Source organism: Palaemon carinicauda, chromosome 17, assembly GCF_036898095.1.
Source record: "Palaemon carinicauda isolate YSFRI2023 chromosome 17, ASM3689809v2, whole genome shotgun sequence".
Classification (NCBI taxonomy): Eukaryota; Metazoa; Arthropoda; class Malacostraca; order Decapoda; family Palaemonidae; genus Palaemon; species Palaemon carinicauda.
This window is the reverse complement of record NC_090741.1, coordinates 113,475,157-113,501,129: the sequence shown is the minus strand read 5'-3', so window position 1 is coordinate 113,501,129 and position 25,973 is coordinate 113,475,157.

Below are 25,973 nucleotides of genomic sequence, written 5' to 3'. Positions count from 1 at the left end.
AGAGCGAAGAGATTCATGAATATGAAAGTCATTCAATTCAAGTCAGAAAAGTCTGCGGTAGGCATAACCATTTTCATTTCTTCTATCTATCAGGTTCCAGACTTGGAGGATTTTGTCTTTGACTGTCTGCATATAATGATGGCTAAGATACAAGAAGATGATAGAGAGGCCTCTTTTGTTTTTGTTGGTGATTTCAACGATCACCATAGGGAGCGGTTGAATTCTGTTTCTTCTACTGATCGCCCTGACTAAAGGTCTTTGGTCTTTGCCTCTGAACCTGGTAATGAGCAAATCATAAGTGAAGCTACTCAAAGGTCTGGTATCTGCTTGGACCTAATATATACTGACTCCCCTGGTATCATAACAAGTAATGATGGTTCCTTTATTGGGAAATCAGATCATCCATGGGTTTCATGGGTAATTAAGACAGAGCAGCCTGTTCCTAATGTGTCGCACATATTGATATACTATAAATTAACTCTCAAGAGGAGTGCAATGTCGTTTGTAAGTAATCTTTTTAATTTGGATTGTTCACACTTGTATAAAAGCGCTGAGCCTGTATTTCTCTGGAATGAGAATCTTGTCAGCATAATTGATGGGTGTATCCTTTCTCGTGTGCTAAAGGACCGGGTGAAAGACAAACCCTGGTTCAATGCGGATTCTATAAGTGCATATTTAAAGAAGCAAGACGCCTACAGTCTTTGGAAGTACAACCGATTAGATATGACTTGGAATAACTATAATCAGCTTAGGGCCTTTGCTCAGAGAGTTTATGCTTGAACTGAAAAAAAATATATAATTTTAGCATGAAATAAACAATTCTTTAGTACAACAGAGGAACATAAATGGTGGGTTACCATTAAATCTAGTCTTTGATGTAGACCCAAAAGGGTCTCCTTTACTTAAACTAGATGGCTCTGTCATGCATTGTCCAAAGGAAAAGGAAACTCCTTTGACTGATATTTTTGACAGTTAGTAAAAGAAATTAAAACCCTATCTTCCTCATTCATGTTTTCCTTGGGCTAATCTAACTAGTTTAGCTTCTCGATCCCACGAAACTAAAACCCTCTTGATAGACCTTGAAGCTTATAGAGTTGTAGACCAAAATGGTACCTTTTTTTAAAGATTGTTGATTTCAAGCTACTAAGTTTTCTGTTATTTTTTTGCAAATTAGCAAGAAGAGTTTCTTTTCCCATATGTTTGAGAATTGGTATTGTTAATTCATAAGGCAAATGTGTTTGTGGACGTGTTAGTATTGCCGATTACCACACAGTTTCCATAACTTCTTTATTATCCAAAGTTTTAGAACGTCTTCTGTCAAAATCTCTAAATAGGTATGACGAAGGTGTTTCATAGTCTAGAGATTTGGATTTTACAAGGGGCTTGGAGCAAATGATGCCTTCTTACAATCTCCAATGCAGCACAGAAGTCCTTTGATATTATTGTGGTAAGGAGGTTCGTATGACTGGCCTTAGTTTTAGTGCTGCCATTGACCCTGTTAATAATGAGGCCTTTTTTTCAAATTTAAGCAGATGGGAATAGGTAAGTGTTTTTTCGGGATTTTTATTCATTCTTTTTAATAATAGATTTCAAAGAGTTGCTGCTGATGGGAACCATAGTGAGTACAGAAATGGGATACTGGGTATTCCTTAGGATAGTGTTCTTGGCCCATTACTTTTCACACTATATACACCTGACATGAGGTTTGGCCTAGAAAACAGGCTCGTTGCATATGCAAATGTTGCTACTTTATTTGTATCGTTTCCATCTGCATAATATTGAAGTTGGGTTGGTAAATATAGATAATATAGATATACGTAAAATGGCATAAATTAGTGTGATGAAGTGGCTCCGCAACATCCAGATCTCTACATTGACAATGTTTCTTAAACTCTTTATAAATCCTTTAAAACTGTAGGTGTGATTCTTTATTACAAGTATGATTTTGAGGAACGCATTCGCTCTGTCTCTTCCTCATTTGCACCAAAAAATGGCTCGCTGAAAAAGTATTTTAGGATTTTCGGTGGTCAATCTATCATGAAAAAATATTTTATTCCTTTCATTGTACACTGTTTTGAGTATTGTTATTTTGTCTAGTCTTCAGTTGCTAACTCTCATCTTAATTTGTTGTATAAAAACTTATGGTCTCTTACATTTGTTATTTCTGATCTTCCTATTAATCTCTGGTATCGTCATTCAGTTAGTTATCTTTGCAAGTTGCATACGATTTTCCATAATTCTGACCATCCTTTGCATTCAGATATTCCCTGACTGCATCATCCTGCATGTAATATTAAGTATAGTTTTAATCATATTATAACTGTCTTACTTCCTCCATAACATGGCTTAACACTAAATAGTATTCTTGAAGTTTGATTTCAGATGTGACCAAGTTGTGGAATAATTTTCCTAATCAGTCAGTTGAATCGGTGGAACTTCAGAAATTCAGACTAGCAGTGAATGTGTTCATGTTGAACAGGCTGATATAAGTCCGTATTTATTATTTAGATATGTCATATTTATTTTAACGTTTTTACTAATCCTAAAATATTTTATGTTTTTAATTCATTACTTCTCATATGTAGTTTATTTATTTGCTTTTGTCACTGTTATAGTATCCTGCTATTCCAACTAGGGTTGTAGTTTAGCTGCTAATAATAATAATAATAATAATAATAATAATAATAATAATAATAATAATAATAATAATAATTAGTCGTTCTTCTTTATGTAGAATTATAAAATAGGAACACGAAGAGAGATATGTTCTTGTAGTGGAAATTGTATCGCACGAAATAAGGTTTTATTTTAACACTTACCAGTGATTAGCAGTGTTGCCAAGTTTCTAATAATAGAAGTCAAACTATCATGCAAGATCACATGTTTACATAATTTGTTTGAAGATATGACAAAGTCACTCAATAATGGACGTTCAAAATGCCACATCTAAATGGGTTGCCAAATCTTCCATCCTGTCGGTCAGTCTTTCATTTAAGGGTGCTTGATATTTTAGAAGCTGTGGCAACGCTTATAATAAGACATAGAAGCTAGATTTAACCAATGATTACACTGGTTTTTGAATAGTAATATATTTGGGATAATAGCTGTAAACTCCTTAAAATCTGAACTTTTTTGTAGCTGTTAGAAGAAAATTCGATATTATTTCAATTTAATTTCGGAATTTTGTTATGTCCTATCAGGGTTACTTGAAAACATATCACTTTGCCCCTACTTCTTTAATGAAGACTATCTTCTGTTCTTAGGTAACAACAATGACTGGCGAAATTTCCGAACACTCAAGCTTTTTTTCAGTTATATTTGGAAAAAATTTAAAAAAGCACTGGAAAACGATTCTTAATTCAACATGTCAATAGAACAGTTTATGTTAAATAAAAAAAAAAACATTTTTTTTTTATTTCCATAACGTGATTAATGTATTAAAGGGGCCTGTTTAACTATCAGTAAACAAGACATAAGTAGAGAACTTAGATACTATAGTCCATCATTTTTCTTTTTTTATCGAGGCATATTTGCACTGACTCAGAGGGGTGCCTTGTTAGCTCGGAAAATTTCATAATAGCTGATTGGTTGGAAGTATTTTTGTCCGAATACCATCATTGTTTTCAAATATTTACTAAGTAATTTGAATCGAAACTTATTTACTAATCTAAATTTCTCCTTTAGATATAGGTTTTGTTTATAAATAATGTTAAATAAATAAATATAAAGTATCGTGATGGTAAATCTAAATTTAATAACAACATCCGCCGAAGTCAACGACAGGAGCTTGTTTTAGGATACACGCTGCAAAATTTTGTTTTTTTTTTCACATATTTCAACACCAATTGAGACAAATTACACTAAGAATACAGAAAAACATGGTATTATAAACTTACTTTGAATACCAGACTCTACTAAAAACGTGGAATTGATAAAATTAACTCATGGTGCAAATAGCGGTTCGGTTAAAGGAAGACTCGAGTAGAGTGGGTCCTGGGTAAATCGACCGAAGAGGGAATGGGAGGGAGGTTGTAGCTCGGTGGTGAGACCGAAAATATTGCTATTAATGAAGTCTAAGCCTTAAAAAAATTAAAAAAAAAATAACCACTTTCTATACGGACTTATATCATAGGTCTATGATGTACAATAAGTCTGTGTAGAAGGGTTTTCTATTTTTTTCATAAAAGTTTAGATTCTAGTGTATTGTGTAAAATATGTAGTTTGTACACATGCTAAATAAATCAGTGATGTCACACACACATGCATATGTGTGTGTTCCAACATCTCGATTGACGTCTCTCTCTTATCCCTTTTTATACGACTGACATCATAGACCTATGATGGAAGTTAGTATAAAAAGGGTTTGATATTTTTTTCGTAACGTTTTAGATTTTATTGATAGCAATATTTTAGGTTGAGGATACTGTAGTGTTGCATAAATTGCATAAAAATCACAATCAAACGAATTCATAATTTCACCACCGAGTTACAATCTCCCTTCGATTCTCTCTTAGGTGTTTGACAGTAGAATGGTCGTTTTACCCAGGAATCTCTCTACACGAGTGTTGCTTTAACCGAACCGCTATTTGCACCATGAGTTAATTTTATCAATTCCACGTTTTTAGTAGAGTCTGGTATTCAAAGTGAGTTTACAATAACATGTTTTTCTTTATTCTTAGTGTAATTTGTCTCAATTTGTGTTGAAATATGGGAAAAGTAACCAAATTATGCAGCCTGCATCAGAAAACAAGCTCCTGACGTTGACTTCGGCGGGTGTTGTTATTGAATTTATATTTATCATCACGATACTTTATAATATATTCATTCATTTAACATTATTTATTAACAAAACCTATATCTAAGGGAGAAATTTAGAAAAGCAAAAAAGTTTTGATTCACATTACTTAGTAATCATTTGAAAATAATCATGGTATTCGGACAAAAATACTTCCGACCAATCATCTATTAGGAAATTTTCCGAGCTAAAAGGACACCCCTCCGAGTCGGTGCAAATATGCCTCGATAAAAAAATGGACTATAAACATGCAGCCAGTGAGTTACGTTTAGAAACTAATTAAGTTTTGTTTTACCTTATCATTACCTCTACCAGCGAAGTTGGAAGGAGGTTATATTTTACCCAATGCTAGCGTGTTTGGGTTTTTGTATGCTTGATTGCGTCTGTTTGTTTGTGAACAAATTTCTTGCTACAATTTTCATTGCAGAGTGATGAAACTTGCGGGGATTAACTGTTATGTAAAGAGCGGGAAATGATTAAATTTTGGAAGGTCAAGGTGAAAGGTCAGTGTCACAGTCAAGAAAAAGGTCCAATTCACATAGTCAGTCATAAGTTTGGACATCGTTATCACAGAGACTTCAAACTTGGTTCATATTTGAGTGCGTGGAAATCCACGCCAATTAATATATGTTAAAGTCGAATGTTAAGGTTAAGGAAAAGGTTAAGCAAATGGTCAAATTCCGGCCATCAAGCAGACGGCCACAATTTCAATCGTAAAGTAATGAAACTTGCAGGGATTTGAAACTCTCCTGTAGAGATCTGGAAATGAATAAATTTTGGAAGGTGAAAGGTCAAGGTCACAGATGAGCAAAACGTCCATGTCACACAATCAGCTACAAGTTTGGACATCGTTGTCACACAGATTTCAAACTTGGTTTATATTTGAGTGTATAAATACATGTTAAGCCAAAGGTCTATGTGAAGGTCGAGAAAAAGGTCGAGAAATAAGGTTACGCGTTAAAAAACATATTGAGATGTGATTGAGTTAGATTAAGTCAACTTTATGCTAGTACGATCGGATGAGCAGGAATCAGTGATAATATTGGACTTTTTATAGATATGAAAACGATTTTCATATAAAAATGAAAGAAAAATGAAAGATACAATATTGAAATTAAAGCTGTTTGAATCACGTGTAATTGTCTATTGATCAAATGAGATTTGTTTCGCTTAAAAAAGAAAAAGAAAAAAAAAACGAATTTATAGTTTTAGTTCATGAGATATTTCCACATATTGCAGTGAAAAATGTGTTGGCACACACGAGCCCAGAATATGAGATAGAAAAAAAAATGTAAACTTGAATGTATACGTAGTTTAAAGCTTCGTTGTAACTACCAAAGCTGTAAAAAAAATCATCCTCCTTGTACTTGAAACGTTAAATCCAGGAAAAATCTCTTGTATTCAATGGCGATCTTTCTATAATTAACATCAGTCTTTTGACATTATATGATGAAAAAAAAGTATAGAATAAAAAATTTGAAAAATTAGGAAACTTAATCTTTCCACTTTTTTAATGCTTTCCTATTTATGTTTGTCGGGTGTAGTAATTAATATAATATTGTACTTGATTAGAGAAAAACACAATACAAGGGTTCAGTTTTGTATGAAATAATCTGCATCAAAGAGAAAAACTTGCAACGATCTCTTGAGAATCAATCAAGTTTGGTTTCATGGCGGATGGGATGTTTTCAAAGTGGGCAGCTTAAGTGACACTGGGTGACCGACGATGTATGATAGATGTCGGATGAGGGATGATTGACAATGGATGAACAATGCTGGATGATGGACAACGGATGACGAGCAATGTATGAGTGATGTGGATTATGGATAACGGTCAACTGAAGAACAGCGAAAGGACGGATGTCTCTTGCGTTTGATTCCTGGACACAACAGTTAAGCCCTTTAAAGCGACCACCCAAGGGGATTCCTTCGTCATTAAACAAACCTGGTTAAGGGAGTCCTCCAATGCAGTCCTTGATGGGACATCTAATCAGACACAGGTGCGCCCACTTCCGGAAGCAGCAGGGGCCGAGTAACAGAAAGATTAACGAGAGAGAGAGAGAGAGAGAGAGAGAGAGAGAGAGAGAGAGAGAGAGAGAGAGAGAGAGAGAGAGAGAAGATGAATGGCATGTGGTCATGTACACACATGCATAAGACCAACCGATGTAACATATTTCGTTATTTAAAAATCCCAGTTTTGCAGTGTACTGTACACCTTAAACAAGATTCTCTACACACCAACATTTTTTGCTTGCTCAAACAAACACACAACCACACACTTTTAAGTCTGCCATCTATTTTTAAGGGATTTTGATGCTGCTTGCCTCCTGTAGCTTTTTTAATTCTTACCATTCAATTTAGACCAGTTCCTTTTAGTCTTCTCACTTTCCATCGCCTCACTTCACAAACATCACTGCAGTAGATATCCTTTGACCAAGTCCTCTGAGTCGATAAGAGACTACTTAAACCACTTCAAGATAATTACAGTAGAAACTTCGCTTACTTCCAGAAATAAATTCAGCTGAAGGAATTTGATAATTTTCAATGAATAATTACCGTATTGAATCAAGTAACTTGTGTTTCATAAAGTTATCTAAACTCTTCCAATGAAACTATATTAAGGTTATCTTTGGTACTCGAAGATATTGTTGCTCAATAGAGTAATCTGAGGACGTTTTTTTTTTATTGCTTAACTTATCGTGACTAACTAATCAATCAAAGACTATTAGTACATACTAATAGTCTAATCAACTAATAACTTCTTAGTATGTAGCTAATTGACCATTTAGTGTTTAGTAGTTAACTAATCTACCAGTGACTTGTTGGGCACTGGTTGAGCGGCCAGTGACAGTTTAGTAAGTAGTTGCTAGAGCAGTAATTGCATAGGAGGCATTTGAAATTCCAATGGCTTCTTTATTGACAAATAAACGCTTAATAGGTAAATAATCAATCAGTGTCTGTGTAGTAGGTAACTGATTGGCCAATGACTACATGTAAGGAGATTGTCAGGCAAAGAGTGCTTACTAGACCATCAATAAAAAAAGAAAAGAAAAAATTATAATAATTGCTCACTGGGTGGCTAATTAACCAATGACTGTTTAGTATGTAATCAGTGGGTGTATAAAAGGTAGGTAATTGGCCAATGACATTTTAGGAGGTAAGTTACCAACTTATGACTGCTTATTAAGTTGCTAATTGATCAATTGCTGCTAGATAGGTAGATAATTTTCCAATTGTTCCTTATTAGAAAGGTTATCGAGAAAGGACTTCTTATTTAGTAACTAATCGCTAATTTATGAGTATGAGTTAGCTAATCTTGAAACGAATTTTGGGAAGAAGCTAATAGTCCATTGACTGATTAAGAGGTAGCCAATTGACCAATAACTGCGTGGAAGGTAGCGAATTGACAAATGGATACGTAATTGGTATATGATCATTCACTGACTGCTTGATAAATACCTAAGTGATTAATGACTATTCAACGGTGGTTAACTGATCAGTTATTGGTTAATAGGTGGCTACTTGACCAATAACTTCTTAGTAGGTAATCAGTAAAGCAATGACTGTTAGGAAGTACTAAGAGACCAATGGCTGTTTGGGAGATAAATAATCGACCATTGACTGCTTAAACAGTACGTAATCCAACAATGGCGGTTTAGTTGGTATTAAATCAATCATTATTTAATTAGTATGTAGATAATCGACCAAATTATAGTTCGGGAGGTAACTTATTAATCAACATTTGTTTAGTATGAAAATTATTGGCATGTGACTAATAATAAGGTAACGAACACATGAATGGCTTCCGAGCAGATATTTAAAGAAACAATGACTGCTTAGTAAGTATCTTTTCAACTAGTGCTTGTTTAGGATGTAACTAATCAACCAATCAGTTCGGTAGATAACTAATGAATCTATGACTGCATAGCATGTAACTGACCAACCAATGACAGTTTTGGAGCTGGATGTAGCTAATGGCCGAAGTAATTTTTTGTAGGTAGTCATTCAACAAATATGGACATCAGCAACCACAAAAACATCGTTCTCTTCCTCCAAGGGAATTGAAGGCATTCAATTGATATAATACATTTCGATGAAATTAATTTATGTTATCTACAAAGTTCCTCGAGAGTTGCTGAGGGGTGGAGGGATGAAGATTAATTAATAAACTTCAATTATTGAACAAGACTCAGGTGGTGGATTATGGCCAGTAGCCATAAATTATCGGTTCCTGACAGATAATACTGACAGAATTACCAAGTCAGCTAAAATCGAGTCTCTCGATGCCTCACCTTTTATTGTCCATTAAATCCTAGTGTTCTTAATCTTAAGCCATAATTCGAATGTGTGGTTCCTCAGTGAATCCTAAGACAATAAAAAGTCAAAAATAGAATATAGGGAAACAAATACTCTTTGACTCGGTAAAAATTAAGGAGCTTACCCAGATGGTTTTAATTGCCATGAAGGTTAATGTTATCATCAACCTCTTTAATAATTAGGTTTACATTAATGATGCCTTTGTAATAGTTATTACCATCTTTATTAAGTTTCAATAATACATACATACATATATACATATATATATATATATATATATATATATATATATATATATATATATATATATATATATATATATATATGTTTGTGTATATATATGCATATATATATATATATATATATATATATATATATATATATGTATATACATACTTATATATATATATATATTCATATATATATATATATATATATATATATATATATATATATATGTTTGTGTATATATATGCATATATATATATATATATATGTATATATATATATATATATGTATATATATACATATATATATACATATATATATATATATATATATATATATATATATATATATATATATATATATATATACTGTATATATATGAATATATATATAAGTATGTATATACATATATATATATATATATATATATATATATATATGCATATATATACACAAACATATATATATATATATATATATATATATATATATATATATATATATATATATATATATATATGAATATATATATATATAAGTATGTATATACATATATATATATATATATATATATATATATATATATATATATATATATGCATATATATACACAAACATATATATATATATATATATATATATATATATATATATATATATATATATATATATATATATATATATATATATGTATATATGTATGTATGTATTATTGAAACTTAATAAAGATGGTAATAACTATTACAAAGGCATCATTAATGTAAACCTGATTATTAAAGAGGTTGATGATAACATTAACCTTCATGGCAATTAAAACCATCTGGGTAAGCTCCTTAATTTTTACCGAGTCAAAGAGTATTTGTTTCCCTATATTCTATTTTTGACTTTTTATTGTCTTAGGATTCACTGAGGAACCAGACATTCGAATTATGGCTTAAGATTAAGAACACTAGGATTTAATGGACAATAAAAGGTGAGGCATCGAGAGACTCGATTTTAGCTGACTTGGTAATTCTGTCAGTATTATCTGTCAGGAACCGATAATTTATGGAGAAACTAATAATATAAAACTTTTACCTTCTCTTGAGCAATGATTAACTATTAATTGTTCCATGTCTAAACGTGTTTTCTATTTCACAGAGAAAAAAATGAATTATACAATCAATGTAAGTAGAAGCAGAGCTGGAATTGTTATAAACTGCTTTTAAAGGTATTCTAAAAAAATGCATCTTAAACGATACTATAAGTGTACAGCAAAATATATGATTTTATTCTATGTAAATTATCTAACGCGAGCATGAAACATACATTATGTTGCAACATCTTCGAAATGAGATCCGGAAGTGCTGGCATAGTTGCTGAGTTGCGCTTATGGTATTCTCTCAATGACATACTTATTTGCTTGGGTATTTATTAGCCAATGTAAAGAATCTTCGGTGGCAGTAGAATTATATAAGAGTAAACTTTTAAAAATAATTAGGATGACAATAAAATAAACATAAACATGCAATATTCAGTCAAGATTATCAGATCTTCATTTAAACACATTTGGTTTCAAGAGTGGGGTTCCATTTTCACGGTAGAGCTCAGGCTAATCTCAGTTATAAACGAAAGTGAAATTTGAGAGAGAGAGAGAGAGAGAGAGAGAGAGAGAGAGAGAGAGAGAGAGAGAGAGAGAGAGAGAGAGAAGAGAGAGAGAGGGGGGGGGGGGAACAAAGCGAGTCAAAATTTTATCTCTGGACAGGAGAGCTGTCCTAAGCCTATGGTAGAGGTAAAAAGAAGTTGACAAAGCGAGAACTCAAAACAAAAGGCTTAGGATTAAAGACGGTGGCTGAGTGGTTGAGTTTAGGGACGAAGAAGAGGAGTCCTCTTCTCTTTAGGAGTGAGAAGAAGAAGAGGAAGAGGAAGAGGAATTAAGAAGAAGAAAGGGGGAGAAGATAACAATGTTAAGGAGGTGTTAGGTGAAAGAAACCTCTCATTGGGGGAGAATGAGAATCTTTTCATAATGGCATTATTAATACTGGCTAATAACATCTTTAAGTTATTGGATATAGAATTAATATTTGAATGGAAGGTTCTAGAGGTTCAAAAGAGATGGAGGCGACAGAGAAGAATTACTCAAGTTACAATAATCATCTCTAAGCAGGGAATCTGTAAAGGGTTAAGAGAACAGACAATTATGCTTCCTCGTACTCTGCTCCCTCGCCTGCGATTATATTAAAACAATTCATTTCTCTAAATTGACAATGTTAATTGTACGTATCTCAAGTTGAGATTTTGTTAAAAAGAATTCATCCAAGTTCATAAAAAGATCAACTTGGAATTTCTGGAAAAGTCCTCCATCGGTCAAGAGTCAATCCAAGACGCTAATGATGATCTGGTTTAGAATTTGTTGACTGGAAATGTTGAATGTCGAAAATATTCTTTTCGCTTCTCAAATTCTGCTATTTGGTTTAATTTTTTCCTTTAATTTTACTTTTCTTATCTTTTTCAGTGCTCAGAGGCTGTGATTCTTTCCGTGGTATCTTAAATTTTAAATTTTCTTTATATTGTTATTCTGATAATTTAATGAACTCTGTGTAAAAGAGAATTTTGTTAGCCTGCCTGACATAAAAGCGTTTGTAATAAGTTTGAACTACCGTTCATCCTCCATATTAGAGAAAACCTTCCACAATCCGGTAACAAGTGGAATAAATTTTTTTGTAGTATTAAACCTTATGATGGAAAAGGAAAGACTGTTAGGATTAACTGCATACCCGGTACTGAGTACAGGAGGGTACAGTCTTGGAAGATCTGATTGCAAGGAAATGTCAAAATTATGGAAAATCTTATGCATCATGCATAAATAGTTAACTGAATGATGGTTTCACAGTTTAATATGTAGATCGGGAAAAAGAAATTTATTAAACCGTATGTTTTTCTTCAATAAATTAAGATGGGATTCAGCAACTGATGAGCAAAAAGACATGTATGAAATATTCGAAAGAGAGAAAAATTAAGTAATTAAAACATTTCGTCAGAATAGATTAATCACGTAAAATCTTTAAACACTTCCTCAATATGTATTTTTTTTTTTTTTGCATATTTGAAGAAAAAACAGACCGAATTATTCTTTACATAACTAATCTTATCAGTTAATCATCTTTCATTCCTCTTTCGTTAGATCATAGATTTGCAATTTATCCACTTGGAATATGAATGCATTTTCTTATGATTTCACCTACTCAAATTTGATGTCATTTAAAACACACACACACACACACACAACAAACACGCACACACACACTTTCTCTCTCTCTCTCTCTCTCTCTCTCTCTCTCTCTCTCTCTCTCTCTCTCTCTCTCTCTCTCTCTCTCTCTCTCTCTAAATAAATAAATAAATAAATAAATAAATAACTAAATAAGTAAATAAATAAAAAAAATAAATAAATAAGTAAATGAATAAAAATCTTTATTCTAGCTCTTAGTTTCTTTCTCTTTATTTTTCTTTGTTATCTTATATATCCTCGGATCTTTACCGAAGGAGACTCTCCTGTCTGTTTAACTATCTGCTCATACGCATGTCTTTTGTTTTTGTGTCCTTTATCAAGCCTCCCAAATGAGCAGCTTTTGTTTTGTGGTCAAAATCTCAGAAAGAATTCTTTCGTGAGGCTTCTAAAAGACTTGTTTTAATTAAAACACAATACTAGAAACCTTGCCTTGCTTTCTCCCTCGGATCTTCTGTACAATTTAATTAGTTTTGTTGCTCAGAAAAATAAAAACCTCATTAGAATATTTATTGTCCACCTGAGAAAAAAAGGAAAAAAAAAATTTGCATTCCAAAACTATTCGTCTGAGAGAGAGAGAGAGAGAGAGAGAGAGAGAGAGAGAGAGAGAGAGAGAGAGAGAGAGAGAGAGAGAGAGAGAGAGAGAGAGAGAATGAAACAAACTAAAGATTACGTGATAATAACTAAGAATTTATTATACTGTCAGAGCCATACGCTTACATCTTAAATGAAATTTCAACGGGGATTTTACTCAACTTTTGAAAGCTACTTTAGCTATTAAACGTATTTTAATATTTTGGATAAAGAGGTTTAAACTTCAAGTCTCCTTTATTTAATTAACTTTGAAAACAATTCCTTTTATATGTTTTACAATAATTTCTAATATGTTAGATAATAACAACTGTCATTTTCAATTTTCTTTCTGCAAAAGGAACTTCATTATTCTCCTTTGTAGATTAAAGAATAAAGGAATTTATTTTCATATTTCAAATAAATAATATATTTTCTATAACAAATTATATTAAGTGTAATTCATTTCACTTCTTTTAGTGAAAGTAAATTGACAGATGTTTACTTTTATTAAATAAAGATGAGCTGAACATGAAGAATTGAGAGAACAGTTCAATGCTCGGTTAACTTTACTCTTCCAGTCAAAGGAATTTAATTTTTGGTCCTTCTTTGTTAGATAAAGATTAACTGACTTGAATGAACCTTCTAAAGGACGGAAGAGAGGGAGGGTAGGGGTGTTGTGAAAGCATACGAAATTGGCTTCCTTAACTAGAGCCTTTATTCATGGGGGAGTGATGGGGCTCTTGTAAGTGTAAGAATATGTGTACGCGAGAGAGAGAGAGAGAGAGAGAGAGAGAGAGAGAGAGAGAGAGAGAGAGAGAGAGAGAGAGAGAGAACTGAACTCACTTAAGCAGAACTCTTGCTATACCTTGTACCTCCGCCAGCATCTTATGATCTAACAAGAAGGAAATACAAAATTCTTTAGTACAAGTTGAGGTAAAGAAAAACTGAAGCGAATTTTTTAAGTGTATGGGTAAGATATGGAAGAAAGTTATTATTATTATTATTATTATTATTATTATTATCATTATTATTCTATGGAAAGTGATAAATGGTATTACAGATTTTCTGTGTATAAATAAAAAAAGAATGAAAATTTTATTGGCAAAATAGACTATAACGGAAGATTATGCAATAAGGGAATAAGAGTTTTGGTATCTCCCCATGACAGAGAGAGAGAGAGAGAGAGAGAGAGAGAGAGAGAGAGAGAGAGAGAGAGAGAGAGAGAGAGAGAGAGAGAGAGATACCTAGTCGCAGAAAGGTGATGGCATGGATGGTGGTACCCAGCGAGGAATTAAGAGAGATGAATAGGAAACTTCGAGCTAAACTTGACAAAGGTGAATCTAAAACCTTTCATAATGTTATAACAATAGAAAATCATAAAACCTTAGAAGAGTAAGTGATAAGCGATTGGAATTCAGAAGTGTAATTCGATTAGAAAATAGTCACACAATAACTAAAATAGTATGACATTTAATTACTGACTATCGTTCTTTCAGAAATGTTTTTTTTTTTTTTTTTCTTTTTTTTCATAAGGCTCACTTTCTACTACCCAGTACCTTCTCCCGCATCTTATGATAGAAGAGGCTGGAAAAAACGTCTTCTCTTCCGGGAATATGTTTCGTATCAACAGAAAACTTCCAGGGATGGAATTTTTTGGAAACGCCTCGTCTACATCATATCCGATAAAAAAAAATAAAAAAACGAAACGAGGCAACATCAAAATAGCAAAAGTGCTCTTAGGAAAAAATTTCTTAATTAGGAGGGATTATTATGAACTGACAAAGTTTAGGAGTAAAAATTTTGAAAAAGTTATGAATTATTTTTTTTTCTGTGGAGATAGCAATTAACCTTATTTCATTACATTATTAGTATTATCGTTACTATTATTGTATTGTTATTATTCTAATCATGTAAAAATGTAAGAATGGAAAGAAAACTTAACGATAAAAGGATTACCCATTTTCACTCAAGAAATCGAAATAATGTTCTATTCTATAATAGTCCAGTCAAATTAGAAAAAAAAATGATAAAATTCTTAACAAGCTGAAAATTGGAGAATGTTTCTACAGACAATTAGAAATAACATATCAAAAGTCCCCATCCGTCCACCCTGACATTCGTCCGCCATCCTGGAAAATGGCCGTCAAATTTCAGTTTTTTTGCTATTTCCATGGAAACCATTGATCTTAGGAAAATAACTGCCCCTATTCATTATTGTTTATCATAATATTTTCTACAAAAGATAATCAATGCATATTTTTGCTATGAATGATAGTTTTAATGATATTCTCGGTTTTGTAACCATATTAAATTGCGTGAGCATGCCCATGTGAATTTATTCAGTTGCTTTTGATCTGATACTTGGCTATTTTTTTTTTTTTTTTTGCACTATAGTATTTTCTTAATGGTTATCCTTTTTGTTCTGTTTTCATTTCAGAATATACTTTAAAAATGGAAGGAACCACAGATCAAAGTGAATTATGTGTACTTTTCGAAGAACGCTTAATAGAAAGTGAAAATGTTTGTGTTAAGAAAGTTATGTCAACACTTGTTGAAGCAAGTGAGAAAAGAGGAGATGATAAGTGGCAAAAGTGGGTTAATTTATCTACTAGTCAAGTAGACATAAAATGCAAAAAAGACTATACTAGAGAAAAGAGTATAAAAGCAGCTTATAAAAAAGATACAACTGAGCAGGAAGAAACAGGGTCACCTATTAAACAGAAAATTAGATCAAAAGAAACTTTGTTTGATTTCAAGAAAAAGTGTATATTTTGTTCCCAAGAGTGCTGTGAAAAAGGGGAAAAAAAAAACCTTTCCATAGACGGCAAGTATTTAGTAGAGTAATGACCTTGGACTTTGGAAAAAATGTGCTGGATAAATGCATCAATCGTGATATATGACTGGGGCAAAAAAGTAAAAGCAATTATAGTTGGTGTTCATTGTTTGGTTGCAGAAGAAGCAAAATACCATAGATCATGTAGCTCCAAGTTTTTTCGAAGCAACACTTAAATCCGTCGGGTAAACGTGGACGACCCGATGATGAAGATATAGAAACTGGCTTAAAGAAAGTTTGTTCGTAAATGGAAGACAGTGATGACAGTCAATTTACTTTGCAGGAATTGTTAGATGTGATGCATCAGAACCAATCTTGCAGGACAAGTGGAAGCTATCTGAAAACCAAATTACAAGAAAAGTATGGAAATGATGTTATCATAACTACCCTCCAAAGAAAGATTCCCGTTGTATGTTTCTGCAAATCAGGAGATAAATTACTATGTAATTCTTGGTATAATGAGAAACTCCATAGTGAGAAAGAAGAGCAAATGAGGATTGTTAGAACTGCAGCAGCTATTATTAAAGAGGACATCAAGTCAAAGGTGTACGACTCCAGCAACTATCCTTCTCCTGAGGGACTCTTTAATAATGTTGAAAACAACATACCTGATTCTCTTCAAGTTTTATTTCATGAAATAATTGAAAAAGGAGGAAAGGGAGATACAGAAGACAAACACAGGCCATGCCCTGCTATAGATCATTCAATCCTACAAGCAGTCCGTCCAAGAACATTTCTCTCTCTGATCCTACTCGGAGTAGCTGTTTACGTACACAGGAAATTTGGATCAAGACTCCTGGTACGTATTTTACATAAACTGGAATTCTCTACTAGAAATAATGAAGCACAACTCTTTGAAACATCTTGTATGAAAACTACCACTCCTAATATTTTGCCTGATAGTTTCATGCAGTTTGTTTTTGATAATGCAGATTTTGATGTGCACACAATAGATGGAATTCACACATTTCACTGCATGGGAGGAATTGAATGTGTAACACCAGTAGGCTCAATAATCAAACCAGAAGTGATTGAAAGACTGAAAAAATGCCATCTGCTAGATAAATTTCTTTGTGTTTACCTATAACAGTGAAACCCTTCACAAGTTATAGTGAAAGTGGGCTGAAAAGGATTGAAATTGAGGATCTAAAAAAACTTACATCGAATCCTAGTGAAAATATTACAACGGCATCTTGTCATTTGCTATGGTTGAGTGGGAAGTGGATGAAATTTAAGGATATTCCACACTGGAATGGATTTATGGATGCTATCAATAATAGCGAGGACTTAGATACGACGTCCATTCGCTTCTTGCCTTTCCTTGATTTAAAGGCTACCTCTTCTGATGCAGTAAACAGCGTGTTACATTTTGCATCTGATTTATGCAGAAAAGCGAGTAAGAGTGTGACATGTGTTACTTTTGACCAGCCACTATATTGGAAGGCAAGAGAGATTGTGTGTCCTCTACTGAAAACAGTTTGAATTTAGGTAATGTTTTCGTGCGACTATGTGGTTTTCATCTCTTAATGTCATTTATGAGTTCTATTGAGTACATCATGGCCGGTAGTGGATTAAAAGAAGTGTGGGAGACAGTTTATGCACCTAAATCTACAGACAAAATGATGACAGGACATAGCTTTGCCAGAGCCCTTCGAGCACATCTGTTAACATATGCATCTGTATCTTTTTCAGGTATCATATTTTTGTATGTTTTCATAGTGTGCTATCAGTTGGGTTTGTGTACTTTTTCCGGGCACAAAACCGTGTTGATCTATATCAAATAATTTATTTTTAATTAAATGATTCATTATTTTTTTATTATTATCATTACCCTTCCATACACTTTCATAACATGTGATGTTAGACTAACATGTCTAGTCTTGATCCACTTTCAAAAATAGAGGTCATATAAGCTAATTTATGTTTAACATATTTCTCGCTCATATCTACACTTTATCTAAGCAGTATTGCAAGCGGCTTCGCGATAGTGTGTGCAATTTTTTTTTTAACAAAATCGCTGGAATTCCATCTGGCCCGGCCGCCGATCCATTTTTAATTGCGCTTATAGCCTGCACAATACCTGCTTCATTAATATCTATATCCGTTAGGTATTCAACATTTTCTTCTCTCATTTCTGTTTCATTATTCTCATTCACAATTCTTGGCGTGAGCTCACTCTTATATTTTTCTGCTAATATGTTGCATAATTCCTTTTTTTTATTCGTCAACCATCCTTCAATTCCTAGAGGGCCTATTTCTAATCTCCCTTTATTCATCTTTTTTGCATAGGAGTAAAGTCCTTTGTTTGTGTGTGTGTGTGTTTTTTTTTTATATTTTGAAGTGTCCTTTCTTCTAAGTCCCTTTTTTCATTTTCTTTCGATTGTATAATCTTTTGTTCTACATTTTCTATCTTACTTTTAATTTCCATCATTTTCAATACATTTTTTTTTTGCAAGTTTTTTTTTCCACTTTCTAAATTTCTGAAATATGATCCTTCTGTCTCCTGGTATGCAATGTCTGATGATTATTGTGTTTTTTTTTTTTTTCGGTACATATTTCTCAACAATTTTTTCCAATATTTCGTACAGTATATCCGTATTTACCTGTGTATTATCACTTACGAATACATTTTTCCATTCTTTGTTCAATTCTTCATTTATTTCTGAACATTTTAGATTCTTACTATAGAAACTATATTTTCCATATCCTTCCAAATGTTTTGTGCTTTGTTTACCTCTGCGTTCAATTGCTTTGGAATGGACTATTAATTCTATGACATTGTGGTCTGAAATTCCGTGTTATACACTATTATTTTTTTAAGATATTTCACCTCATTCACAAATACTAAATCTAGGACATTACCGTTATTGTTGGAATGTGGTTTATTTGCTGCATAGTATGTTCTAATATCATGTCTTGAAGCTTTTCGAATTGCCTCTTATCTTCTGCGTTACTATTACTCTCTTTTTATATGTTTATATACAACCACTTTCTTCTATTCATTCTTTCCAATCCACGAAAAGAAAGTTAAAATCTCCGGATAGAAGTATATTCCAGTCTTTATGGTTTCTACATATATCATCTATTTTTTCTATTGTTATGTCAAACTCCTTAGTATTTGGGGATCTGTAAACTACAACATTCAATAGTTTTTCATAATCAAATTCTAACGCAATCAATTCACATTTTGAATTGCTGTATTCTTCACAGACTTTTCCTTGATTTATGTCTCTTCGATATATTGCGGTTCCCCCTTGATTCCTATTTGTTTTGTCTGATCTATATGTTTGGAAACCCTTTATATGGTCATCACTGCCAGTCTCTTGGGAATACCATCTTTCACTTTTATTCAATATATTTATTTCTTAAATTTAGGTTAGTTCTTCTAAGAACTCTATTTTCCTTTTAGATTTACTCATGACTAAACCCTGTGTATTCATTACTATTATGGTTTGTGTTTCATCCCCATTATTTAATATTGGTAATAATATGGATTCCCCATGCTTCCTTCCTGTTCTGATATGATGTTCTTTTCTTCATTTCCAGGAATTCTGCCATTAAAAAATCCAACTTTTCTATTATATGTGCTCTTTCGCCTCCATATTTATTTTTGTGTATACCTGCTATTATCCCATATCTGCACCAACCCCTGGCATTATAGATGCATTCTTTGTAGTTGGGTTGTAATTGTGCATATTTGGATTGAAATGCATCATATCTTGGGGCCTTTTGTGAGTAGCGCAGTATATACTGGGCTTTTTTTTTTTTTTTTTTTTTTTCATTTTTGCTTTCATTTTTCTTTTCTGTTTGGTGAGTTTTCTGACTTTCATTCATAGTTGCAGGATGCATATATCGACAATTTTTCTTTAATTTGCATCCTTTTCCTTCTTTCAGGATTTTGCATATTTTTGGACGGAGATCTCTGCATTCGTCTCCATATCCGTCTAAATATGCACATTTACCATATATTTCATAATTATGGCATATCTTTGGATGCTTGTAGTAGCATTTATTGCCAAATCTGCAATTCCCTCTTTTCAGTGAATTACAGACTATAGCTTTCTTTTCTTTTTTTCTTCTTGTTCTTGCTCTTCCCTAAAAGTATGTAGGTTCGGGTAGAGTCACTTGAGTCTATTATTTGTTTCCATCTGATAATTTATTTCTTTGTAAGTATGTTATTGAATGCCATCATATGTTGTATCAATGATTTCCTCTGCATTCTTACACATATCATGTTAATTTTTCTCTTCTTCTTCTTCTTCTTCTTCTTCTTCTTCTTCTTCTTCTTCTTCTTCTTCTTCTTTATCTTCAACTATTTGCAGATTCAGTCTCGACTTGATTATATTTTCTATCAAGACTAAACATGTCAAGCAGAATACCTTTGTGTCTTTATTTTTTATTTTATGTTGCCCTTCAGCGCAAGTAGGGTGTGTTGGTACATGACATGTATTACATTTCCTGATAAGCTGATGTGGATTAATAATGGAAAACAACATCTTACATGTATTGCACCATTTTAGCATTCTTTTTCCTAATGCATCAACCAGCCTATTCACCATATTGGACTTCTTATTGTTCTTTGATGGGATGTGTTGATTGATGTAAACTTTATAAGTTTCTTTATCACCTGGATTTTTTTTTTGAATTTCTTCTATTATCTTGCTGATGTTTTCCGCAGACCTGCTCCAGTTTGCTGGATCATATTGTTTCAATATGTTTGAGAATACTTTTCCGTCACACTGGTTGGAGCTACTAGCGACCTCTGAAACCAAATGGTCTAGTTCTTGATTTGCCAACTCATGGAATTTACTTATGCTGATTGCAGCAATGTCCCTTCAAGCTTGGCCTGTGTTATAGAGAGCCATCTTGATTAGATTTTTAGTAATTCACAATATAAATATCCTATGCCAACGTTTTATCCCACTTTTCTTTTCTACGAAAACTTGTAGCTATATTGCACTCAACAACCTTTTGTTATCCGCGTTAAATCGGCTTATTTATCGGGTCACACAAGTGCACTCACTCACCGGCATACAGAAACACTAGAGAGAGAGAGAGAGAGAGAGAGAGAGAGAGAGAGAGAGAGAGAGAGAGAGAGAGAGAGAGAGAGAGAGAGAGAGAGAGAGAGAAAGAGAGAGAGAGCGAACCATAGAACTGTAGGACATGTGATGAAGAATTATATTATAAGGAATGACAAGGATTTTGGATGTCTCAAAGACTTTTTATTCCATCCGGGGAGACTCCATTTGCTACTGGGTAGAGCAATTTAGTTTGAACGTTTAGAGAGTTTTTATGATCTTGTCTAACTTATTCTTGAACTCCTTTACCGTTTTGCTGTTTACTACATCCACTGGAACTCTGTTCCATGTATTTTCTATTTTTCCTGTAAAGAAAATACCGCATTGTATATTCTCAATTCTTGTTTGTATCCGTTACCTTTGGACTGAATTATGTTAAGCGTGAATAGACTGCTGTAATCTACATTTGTTATCACTTTAAGAATTTTTAAGGCCTCTGTTAACTACACCCTCAGTCGTTGAGTTTGTAGATCAAATAAGCTCAAACGTCCAACCTTTGTCTATATCCAAATCGCCTCAATTTTTAAACTAATTTGGAGGCGCTAGCTTGTACTACTCTCAGTCTATTTATATCCTTCTTATTATGTAGAGTCCAGAATTGAACTATGTATTCTAGATGGGGTCTCACTAGTGATGTGTACAACTGTAGTACATTGGCTTTGTTTCTATATGTGAAGGATATCTTTACGTAACCTACTAGTTTTTGCGCACTCTTTACATCTTTTATGCTATGATTGGTGAACTTCGAATCTTTGCTAATATTAATCCCAAAATCTTCTTGCTGGGGCACACTTGTTAGCTCATGACTCACTAGTGAGTAATCTGTTTGCGGTTACTTATAACCTATGTGCATAACTTTTCGTTTCCCACAGTTGAAGGGCCTTTGCCATTTTCCGGACCATCCATCTAACATAATTAGATACTCTCTTAAGCCTTTTACATTTTCTGATTCGCTGCATTTATATCTAGTTTAGTAGCGTCGTTAAATTTGTCTTTTCTACTAGTTAATCCTAAATCTATGTCGTTAATGTAGATCAGAAATAGCAGTGGGACAAACACGGATCTTTGACGTGCTCAGCATGTAACAGCTTCCCACTTTGAAGCATTTTCATTGATTAAAACTCGGTGTTCTGTTTGCTAGCCAGTCTTCGATCTATTCAGCTGGATAGCCAATGATGCCTTGTGCTCTAATTTAAACCATTATGTTTTTTTTGTTTTTTTTTTTATGAGAGGCTTTTCAAAGGCCTTTTGAAAGTCTATGTATGTGATGTCTATTATGCTGCTTTTATTATAAATGATGAACATACGGAAATTTTCAACAGATATGTCACAAAAGATCTCTTTTGTCTAAATCTTCGTTGGCTGTTTTTTTCTCTATATGTTGTACTATTGAATTTACTATAATTGATAAGAGATTATTGTAAGACACACATTTCTACAGGTGCTAGGATCTTCTTTTGGTCCCTTTTCGTAAATTGAACTGAAGGACATATAATGAAGACTGATATAGATGTCTTGCCAAGAGAGAGAGAGAGAGAGAGAGAGAGAGAGAGAGAGAGAGAGAGAGAGAGAGAGAGAGAGAGAGAGAGAGAGAGAGAGAGAGAGAGAATCCTAGTACTGAAGGCTATATAATGAATACTGATATAGATTTCTTCCCAAGAGAGAGAGAGAGAGAGAGAGAGAGAGAGAGAGAGAGAGAATCCTAGTACTGAAGGACATATAAAGAAGACTGATATAGATACCTTGCCAAGAGAGAGAGAGAGAGAGAGAGAGAGAGAGAGAGAGAGAGAGAGAGAGAGAGAGAGAGAGAGAGAGAGAGAGAGAGAATCTCCTTGTCAGTTCCTGGAATTAAATAAGGACCTTTGAATTATACAAAAGGTGAATCCAGATATTCGATGACGTGACAGCTGCATCAAAGATCTTCAAACGCCTCGCCATCTCTCTCAAGATTCATGCTCAAAAGTAACTCGTTTTCATTTTATCTTTTGTGATTGATAATGCTCTGAGAAATAGCTAGGGGTGTATTACGTTTTTTATGTATGGAGAAAATTCACTCAAAGGTACTCTAATACCATCTAGCCACAAAGAGAAAATAAAAATCTAAATGTACAAAATTTATCATAATGTATGTATATGTAAATATATGTACACACATACTCACATGCACATACATACATACACGCTTGCACACACACACACACACACATATATATATATATATATATATATATATATATATATATATATATATATATATATATATATATATATATATATATATATATGTATGTATATCTGTATGTATATGTATATATATACATATATATATATATATATATATATATATATATATATATATATATATATATATATATATATATATATATATATATATATATATATATATATATATATATATGTATATATATATATATATATATATATATATATATATATATATATATATATATATATGTATGTATATCTGTATGTATATATATATATATATATATATATATATATATATATATATATATATATATATATATATATATATATATATATATATATATGTTTTTTCAAAAAGGCCCATAAAAGAAACACAGGAAATATGAATAAATCACACTATATTTTGGTCAATAAACATCGACCCTCTTCAGGATGTAAAGTAAAAATAAGGATTACATTGGAGAGTGACGGTTTATATATGAAAGCAAAAGGGTGTGTTCAATTGTTCTATAGTTGTTATAATTGCTGGAAGGATTAGCCAAATTTAATTACATCCAGGTGCGTCTTTTTATTGTTGAGCCGCTCGGAGGAAGTCTTGACCTCTGATGCATGTCTGGTGGTCGGTCTCCGTGGATTATCTTCTTAATGATAGGGTTGAGAAGAGTATTGTCCACTGTGTCAGCTTTCCATTGGCCCCCAGATAGGTTCATTGTGTTTGATTGATTTATGATGGCGGATTCCAGGATTTTCCTTCTACACAGACAGGTACTCTTAAAAAGCAAAGACTACTCACTCCAGTTAATCTGGTGCCCTAAATCCCTAAGGTGAACGAAAATCCCCGAGTTTTCATAGCCATATCTAACATGCATCAGAGGTCAAGACTTCCTCCGAGCGGCTCAACAATAAGAAGACGCACCTGGATGTAATTAAATTTGGCTAATCCTTCCAGCAATTATAACAACTATAGAACAATTGAACACACCCTTTTGCTTTCATATATAAATCATCACTCTCCACTGTAATCCTCATTTTTACTTTACATCCTGAAGAGGGTCGATGTTTATTGACCGAAATATAGTGAGATTTATTCATATTTCCTGAGTTTCTTTTATGGGCCTTTTTGAAAAAAAATATGTTAAACTGTTCGATTACAGTTATAAGTAAGACATATATATATATATATATATATATATATATATATATATATATATATATATATATATATATATATATATATATATATATATATATATATATATATATATATATATATATATATGAACTGATCACAGTCAAGTTGGCCGCTACTGATCAGGATGAGTGGAGTGTCAACAGATTTTTCTTCTTTGTTAGAGGAAGGACGGTTATGCTGTGGCTTGAGTGGCACTAAAAAAATGACGGTTATAAGCTTGGCGTCACCAAAACCTCTCCCGATTGGTTGTTATGAGACTTTCGGGTCAAAACAACCAATCATTGATCAGGCATCGCGATGCCCATCTATGGACGATGGGGAAACTGCCCATAGGAGACAGTCTGGTTTCGAAGGCCTTGCGAGTGTGACACATAAGGCATGGTAGGTGCCAACATGTGTGCCAACCCGAGTACCATTTTCTGAGGGCTTTTTCTTAGTAACGTAACGTAATCATAATCAAGGGCGCCCTTGTAAACTTAAGAGAATATAGCATGTGTAAAATTATCAACTCGGCTATTATTTGTGCAAGAAATCCCTCTATATTCATGTTTCCCTAAAACTGATTGAACCCCAATACGACCCAGATTGGGTCATATTAAATGGTGTCAGGTGTGGGGTATTAACAGATTAACGTCTGTGCTAAGTGATTTTAGCCGACGTGAGATTTTTTAAAAAGGGTAGCAAAAGATAATAGTGATAATGATTAACACGAGAAGTTCGACATCGAGTGGCGGTGGCGGGGAGAGGGGCGAAATGAATCCTGTAGCTCTTGTATGCCCGGTACTCGGTGAACGATTTCCCGCCACATATAATAGCAGCTAAACAACCATCGAGGCAGCCGGCACCCAACCGGCATCGACAACCTACCAAGGATGGGGCGCTTGTAGAAGAGAACCTCGAAGAGGCAGAGGTCAGAGAGATAGGAATGTGGCGGCTGGCGGTTGTTGGAACTGTGGGGGAAGGGGCCACCTACGGGCTCTATGCCCCTATGATGACCAGCGGTAGTGTTATGGATGTCAGGCCACAAACCACCTTCTGAAAGCTGTTTAAAAAAAAGAAAAAAAAAAAGAGGATAAAAACGGCGTTGGCACAAGAAATCATGTTTCTCCTGTACCATCGAGAGGAAGGGGAAGACGATGCGGGAAGGGGACCAAGGGTCCCTCGGGCCGCCCGTCAGACCCGTAAGGACTGGGGACAGGAGTGCCAAGGGGTCAGCCAGCAATCTTTGCCCCAGAGTGTGGGGGAGGGGGGCCAGACGCTCCCCCAGTGAGCAGTAAAGGATACCTACTTGCCAGCGAGTGCTAGTGCGTCTTCCCAGGGAGTGCCTAAGGAGGTTAAAGAGGTGGAGCAGCAGCCCCTCACCACCGCTACTGATCCTGGAAGTAGGAATGCTATTCCCGTCTTGGAATAGAGGTGGAATCATGTGCGTAACAAGTTTGAAGAACCGCTCGTTACGGATGCC